Below are 8137 nucleotides of genomic sequence, written 5' to 3' on the forward strand. Positions count from 1 at the left end.
CTTGTTCTTCTTCACGACCACTGCATGAATCTCATTGTAGATGAGCAAGGCATAGTTCAGGGGCAGGAAGAAGAATAGACCATACATGATGGTCATGCTGTTTAGGTTCCCCTGATCCATGCTTCCTAGCTAGCACGTGAGGGCTCGGTTGAGGATGGAGAAGAACATGTTCCACATTGGTGGAAGGAAGTGCCTCTTGAAGTCCGAGGCATTGCGTAAATCCCCGTTGTATCCCAACATCATAATAAATTGTAGGATGTCAGAACTGGTTGGCGGTTCGGCATAGTGGGCGATCACGAGCTACTGTCGGGTTGGGATAAACAGCACCTTTCATATCTTTGCACAAGAAATTTTGATGGAACACAACATGTCGTTGGGTACATCGATGTCACCCATTATCCCGCGGTTCTCTGGGTAGAACTCGCACGTTTGTCAATATCGCTGGACGTATTTCACCAGCACCTCATTGTCGGAGAGGCTAAGCGCCGGTCGGAGGATACAGTTTTGGAAGAACTCAATGAGGATGGCAAATCTGTCCTCAAAGAGTTGTTGGCGAAGGTCGATCGAGTGGTTGTTTGGTTTTATGGGGAGGAAGACATTGGCACGGCTATCGGCGCCTGTTGATTGGACATGGCTGTCGTTGTTGTTCGACTCGTGAGAAGCTGATGACACCATTGTTGCATGTAGGATAGTTGCAGGTTTGTCTTTTGGTTAGAAGGTTCTTGTGAGTATTTGTGCGTGTAAAGAGTTAACTGTCGGGGACGAAGGGTATTTATAGTGTTGTGGGAGGGGAAGGGTTGGTTTAGTATATTATTTAAATAATGAAAAATCAATCATGGTTTAGGAGATGTTTGGTTAAAAGGTGGGGTTGATTGTGATCGTGAGCCGTAAAGCCTGCTCACGATCATAATGGCACAGGTGGATAAGGACACATGTCGAGAGGGAGTGGGTTGAGTGGAGATGTGAAGGGTTTCTAGGGAACAGCTTTTGAAAGCTATCAGGCGTGTGTGTGGGTAAATGGCATTTGGGTTTTAAGAATAAATTTCCAAATAAAATTTAAAATTTAAAACTCCATCATTATTGGAATATTTAAAAAATTGTTTTCAATAAAAGATGGGTTTTATGAGAAAACAAGTGATTTATTATTGAACCATAGGGCTGTGGTTGGACATGACAATTGCGTGGGGGAACCACAGGGTCTCTGGTTATGAATGATGAACAATTTCATCATGAAATGTTAGGTTTGATGAAATAGAGGGTCTGAATTATCATTTTGAACCCTTGGATGTAAAACATACCTTTTATGAAGGATTAGAGGATCTCTGGTTGAATGCAAGGGATGAAAAACTTCATTTACTTAGCATTTTTGTGATCCAGAGGCTTTGGGTAGACGAACCAGAGGTTCTAGGTGGGAAAATGCAAGGATAAAGAAATAATGTATTGAACCAGAGGGTGTCTGGTTGAATGGAGATGAACAACCAGAGGCATGTTTGACTCAATTTGGATCCTTAAAGATGAGTATGAAGTGCAAGACTCCCCCTCAAATGATGCATGGGGATGTGCAATGAGAAAAAAACTCCCCCTAGAACCAATAAGGGAGGTGAATGAGATTACCAGAATCTCTGGTCTATATAACTAGAGGCTCTGGTCGTGAGTGATAGTGCAAATGAATGAATGATTGATGGAGATGATGGGTCAATGGGACTAGAGGGTCTCTGGTTCCAAAGACTTAGAATTAGAGGCTTTGGTCTTTAGGACCAAAGGCTCTAGTTTCATGAATGATGCAAAATGTAATGATGATGTGAGAAAAAGGATGACTTAAGAAGACCAAGGTGGACTAGACGGGCTCTTGTCACAAAGAACATGGAAAGCAGAAGTTCTAGTTTTTGGAACCAAAGGCTCTGGTTGCGAAATGACAAATGACAAAGTTAAATGTACGAGAAAAATGAATGAGGGGAGACCAAGTTATACCAGAGGGGCTCTGGTCACAAAGACTTGGAATCCAGAGACTCTAGTGTATAGAACTAGAGGCTCTGGTTGGGACGGGGAGTACTTGGTGAAAAACACAAAGTACATTCTTTGGACCAGAGGGGCTCTGGTTCCAAAGAGAGCAATTTTGGCCAAATATGAACAAGTTTTTCTAATTGGCCAGAGGCTCTGGTCTTTGGAACCAGAGGCTCTGGTTTAGAGTACTTGGTTGTGAGGGCCATTAAAATGTATAACTTTTAGGCATAACCAAGAGATATTGAGAATCTCTGGCTTGAAAACATAGTTTGCCTTTAAGTGGTGAGATTCAGCATACCTATCTTGCTGACAAGAAATATAAATCACTTCTCATCGAGTGCTTTTGTAAAAATGTCAGCAAGTTGAATCTCTGTAGGAACAAAATACAACTATATTGTTCCCTTTTCTACATGATCTTTGAGAAAATGGTACTTGACGTTGATGTGCTTAGTCTTGGAATGCTGCATAGGATTTGCAGAGATAGCTATGGCACTCTTGGAGTCACAGAAGATGGGAATCTTTTCATCTTGAAATCCATAATCCTTCAGCTGGGTTTTCATCCAGAGAACTTGTGAACAACAACTAGCAGCAGCAACATATTCTGCTTCTGCTGTAGAGGTTGAAACACAATTCTGTTTTCTGGATGTCCAACTTACCAGCTTGTCCCCCAAGAGTTGACAGCTTCCAGACGTACTCTTTCTACCAAGCTTGCAACCTGCATGATCTGCATCTGTATAGGCTATTAGATCAAGCTAGAGTTCTTAGGATACCAGAGACCCAATAAAGGGGTGCCCTTGAGGTATCTAAAGATTCTCTTGACCGTTGAGAGATGATATTCCTTAGGATTAGCTTGATATATTGCACAAACACATGTAGCAAACATAATATCTTGTCTACTAGCAATTAGGTACAAGAGTGATCCAATCATGCCTCTGTAGGTTGTTACATCCACAGATTTTCCTGATGGATCAGCAAACAACTTAGCTCCTGTAGCCATTGGTGTTCTCATCCATGATGAATTTGAGAGAGAGAGAGAGAGAGAGTTTTTCTTTAGAAGGTCAGTCACATATTTGGACTAATTGATGAAAATTCATTTTAGGTTTGTTTTATTTGAAGACCAAAGAAGAAACTGAGTTCTCCCATCATACTCATCTTAAACTTGCTTTTCATCAGCTCTGAGAATTTTTTGCAAAATTTAGCGTTGGATGATCCATATATGATATCGTCCACATATATTTGCACAAGTAAAATATCACCTTTGTGCTTCTTAAGAAAGAGAGTTGTGTCGATGGTACCTTTTTCGAATCCATTAGCAATGAGAAAGGTAGAGAGTGTATCATACCAGGCCCTGGGTGCTTGCTACAACCCATAGACGGCTTTGTCCAGAAAATAGACATAGTCTGGATGCTTTGGATTTTCAAACCCTGGGGGATGCTGCACATATACTTCCTCTTGAATTTTTCCAATGAGGAAGGCAAACTTGACTTCCATCTGATAAACCTTGAAACCTTTGTGTGCTGCATAGGTGAGGAATATCCTGATGGCTTCAAGTGTGGCGACAGGAGCAAATATTTCATCGCAGTCAATCCCTTCTTCTTGGCAGTAGCCCTTGGCAACAAGCATAGCCTTGTTCCTTACAACTATGCCATCTTCATCCTTCTTGTTTCTGAAGACTCATTTGGTCCCGATGGCCTTTTTCCCTTTAGGTAGAGGCATGAGGGACCATACTTTGTTTCTCTCAAACTAGAGTAGCTCTTCTTGCATGGCTTGTATCCAATTTGGATCTTGTAGGGCTTCATGTCACACCCCGTTAAAGCGGAAACACGGAATGTAACAGGTAAGCGAGTCTTGGCAACAATTTTAGAATAACACTTTTTCAGAAGTTCAAAATATATAGTTCATTTACTTGACAAGAATTCAAAGTTACAAAATATTTTCAAATACAACAAAAACTATCTTAATCGATCTTGATCCAAGTAATGCTCCCAGAAGTCCACACAACTTACWTAGAACCTGRAAAGCATGGAATAAAAACAAGGTCAACTACAAAGAGTTGGTGAGCTTACGGGTTTTCACATGCATAAAAACATTTCAATGCATAAACCAAATATTAGCAAACTTATACGAATTCTGTCCACTTAATAAATGTAAATCTATCGCGATGTAACTACTTGAGACGCTACTGAACCTTACCTGACCAACTTGCCCCATTGATTTTCGAACAACCAAAAGTAGCCCGTTCACTACATAGGTCCCACAGTTCCATAAAGCACTAATTCAGCGGTGGTCCAAATTCCACATGATTAGGCTAGAAAACATAGTTAATTGTGCTTTTCCCCCATAAAATAACAAAAGTAGTAAAAGTGGGGCCGTAAGTACTCACAAGTTTGGCGAATATCAAATGTTTCCTTAAGAAGGCCTGCTATCGCTTGCTCGGGCTTCCTGACAGAGCAACCAGTACTAATATGAACTTCTAAATTTCCAAGACTTAGGTTGGGTAAAGCTGTTTTCAATGCAATATCGCCAAATATTTTCATAAATATAGTCGATATTTCAAATATTTGGTTAAAGAGAAACCTCCCAAAAATCTAATTATTGGTATCATAAAATGTCATTCCAAGACAAATGATGGCAGCCGCCAATCATCGAAATCAAAAGATTTTGAGTGGGTTTTAACACCCATCCCAAGAATGATTTACATCCTTGAGTCACACGCCTCCCCCAAACCGGTTGCATGCCCAAGAATGGATTTTGAAGTTAATATTTTCAAGAATCGAGACTTTTAACACCAAAGTCCTCATTTCATAAGTAAATTACAGAAAAGAAAATAAAACAATGAGGATTTTGGTTCCAGTAAGCTACAAGATGAGAGAATTGATTTAGAGATGCATGCAAGACCCAAATCACTCGAATGTGCAATCGGTTCTTATATGCGAGAATTCTCTTCTTCTTTTTGGGACTAAGAGATCCTTGGGTCACAGATTATCATCCGATGAAGRCACATRTAAGTCTTTGATGGATAATCTCACCATCTTTAAGTCCCAAAACTCGAGTTGAGCAGGAAGAGAAAATAGGAATTTGAGCACTAGAAGAGGAATAAATAGTTTTTAGAACATACCTTTTTGTAGACGAGGAATTTCTAGACTWGYAGGGGGAAGAGTTCGGCTARAAGGTGATGAGATTTAGAGAGGRAGAACGAAAAAGGTTGGAACTTTTGAAGAATGAAGAGTTTTCAAAAGAGAAGGGGTATTTATTTGGGGCTTTTAGAGAAGTAGTGGGCTGGCCTCTAAAGGCCCAAGCCCAAAAGGCTTTTAACTTCTCTAACTAAGTCCTAAAAATCTAAAATAGCAAAAATGGTTTTACCAGGACCTTKGAATCGTCATTCTTTTAAAATAGTAGGCAACTAAACAAAAAGGGAATTGAGACCTTTGGGAAATCTTTAAAATTTTCAAAGGAACGAGACTAAAATATCAACTTTATTTTATGTGAAACRTTTCGAGATTGATTGGCATTTGCATGAACCAACTTGGTCAACTACCCGTCGGAATAAGATCTATAACTAATCTTTAGAAGGTATATAGGAYGATCTGTTAGCATTAAWTTAATGYTAATGATGTTCTTAAAAAGTTTTATTAGGCTATCRGGGCTAAGGATTGGACTCCTGAAAATGATGCTGAATCGATCAGGTATGGGCGACCAGCGCCTCTGTAAGAAGGACCAGAGCCTCTGTGAAGAGACACGAGCATCTGTGAAGAGACGCCAGAGTCTCTGTAGCTGACAGCAGAGCCTCTGTGAAAAGACACTAGAGCCTCTGTGAAAAGACTCCAGAGTCTCTGTGAAGAGACAACAGAGCCTCTGTAGCAGAGTTGTTACAGCCTCCCCAACCCAGAAAAATTCTGGATTAGGCTAATCCTAAAAGATTTAGCTTTCAAATAAAGATCTCGTGATAAGGTTGTAACCTGGAAATCCAAAAGTGTAGAGTTGTTACAGCCTCCCCAACCGAGAAAAATTTCGTCCCGAAATTTAATCGTCTGCGCTTCAATTCATGGTTGGCTTGAGAAAAGGTGGGGATACTTGTTCTTCATGAAGTCTTCCCTTTCCCACGTGTACTCCGGTCCGTTCTTGGAATTCCAATGAACCTTCACGATAGGTATTCTACTACGTCTCAACTGCTTAACTTTTCTATCCAAGATCTCCAAGGGTTTTTCAACAAAATGCAGTCGATACGTGGGTTTCATCTGATAGACATCTCTTGAGATTCGTTACGTGGAATGTGTCGTGGATAGCGCTTAATTCTGGGTGCAGATTTAGTTTATATGCTACTGGTCCAATTCTTTCTATTATTTCAAAAGGACCAATATAGCGAGGGCCCAACTTGCCTTTCTTTCCAAAACGCATAACTCCCTTCCAAGGCGAGACCTTTAGAAAAACTTTATCACCCTTCTGGAATTCTAAAGGTTTCCTCCGGTTGTCGTCATAGCTTTTCTGTCTATCCCTAGCAGCCTTGAGTCGGTCTTTGATTAATGCAACCTTATCGGTGGTTTCTTGGATAACTTCGGGTCCAGTTAGCTATTTATCACCAATTTCTGACCAACACAATGGGGATATGCACTTGCGCCCATACAAGGCTTCATAGGGTGCACATTGGATGCTGGTATGGTAGTTGTTATTGTAGGAAAATTCCACTAAAGGAAGATGCGTGTCCCAGCTTCCACCAAATTTTATAACACAGGCCCGTAACATGTCTTCCAGGGTCTGTATGGTTCTCTCGGTTTTTCCATCGGTTTGGGGATGATAAGAAGTGCTCAAGTCTAGACGTGTACCCATCCCTTGCTAAAGCGATTGCCAAAATCTTGATGTAAAGCGGCTGTCTCTATCTGATAGAATATAAATAGGCACCCCATGCCTAGCGACAATTTCGCTTATATARATCTGAGCTAACTTCTCCATCTTATAATTCTCTCGGATTGGCAAAAAGTGGGCAGATTTTGTCAAACGATCCACAATCACCCAAATGGCGTCATGCCCTTTTTCTGATCGAGGTAGCTTAGTTACGAAGTCCATCGATATCTGCTCCCATTTCCATTGAGGAATTTCGGGCTGCTGGAGCAGACCAGAAGGTTTCTGGTGTTCAGCCTTAATTATTGCACAAGTTACGCACTTATTTACATATAGTGCAATGTCTTTCTTCATTCCAGGCCACCAGTAATATGCTCTTAAATCCTTATACATCTTGTCTGCTCCAGGGTGTATTGAATACTTTGACCAATGAGCTTCGTCCAAAATGATCGATCTAAGATTGCCAATCTTAGGTACCCAAATTCTATTTCCCAAATAACACACTCCATCGGATTCTATCTGAGATTTGGACTCTATGTTATGCAGGGTTTCATCCTTTAAGTTCTTCTTCATTAGAGCTTCCTTTTGACCTTCTAGGATTTGAGTTTTCAGACTAGTATTCACCAAGATTCCCAAAGCTCGCACYCTTGTTGGCTTTATACCTTCTTTCCGGCTCAAAGCATCGRCCACAACATTGGCTTTGCCCGGATGGTATTTGATCTCACAGTCATAATCACTAAGCAATTCAACCCATCTTCTTTGCCTCATATTCAACATTTTCTGGTCAAGGATGTGCTGAAGGCTTTTATGATCTGTGTAAATGGTGCATTTTGTGCCATAAAGATAATGCCTCCATATCTTAAGTGCAAACACCACTGCTCCCAACTCAAGGTCGTGCATAGTATAGTTCTTTTCATGCACTTTCAATTGTCTCGATGCATAGGCAATTACTTTATCCTTTTGCATCAATACAAAACCTAAGCCTTGATGTGATGCATCACAAAAGACCACGAAGTTATCTGAACCCTCTGGTAGGGATAAGATGGGTGCATCACACAACTTCTGCTTGAGGGTCTCGAAGGCCACTTCTTGCTTCTCGCTCCAAATGAATTTCTTTTCTTTTTGGGTTAAGGCCGTAAGCGGCTGTGCAATTTTTGAAAAATTTGCAATGAAACGCCTGTAGTAGCCTGCTAACCCAAGAAACTGGCGGATCTCTGTAGGGGTTCTCGGGGCTTCCCAAGTCCTAATAGCCTCAATTTTGGCAGGATCCACCTGAATTCCTCTCTTGTTAACT

This window comes from Cynara cardunculus, unplaced genomic scaffold (genome assembly GCF_001531365.2).
Source record: "Cynara cardunculus var. scolymus isolate 2C unplaced genomic scaffold, CcrdV1 Un_Scaffold_1470, whole genome shotgun sequence".
NCBI lineage: Eukaryota > Viridiplantae > Streptophyta > Magnoliopsida > Asterales > Asteraceae > Cynara > Cynara cardunculus.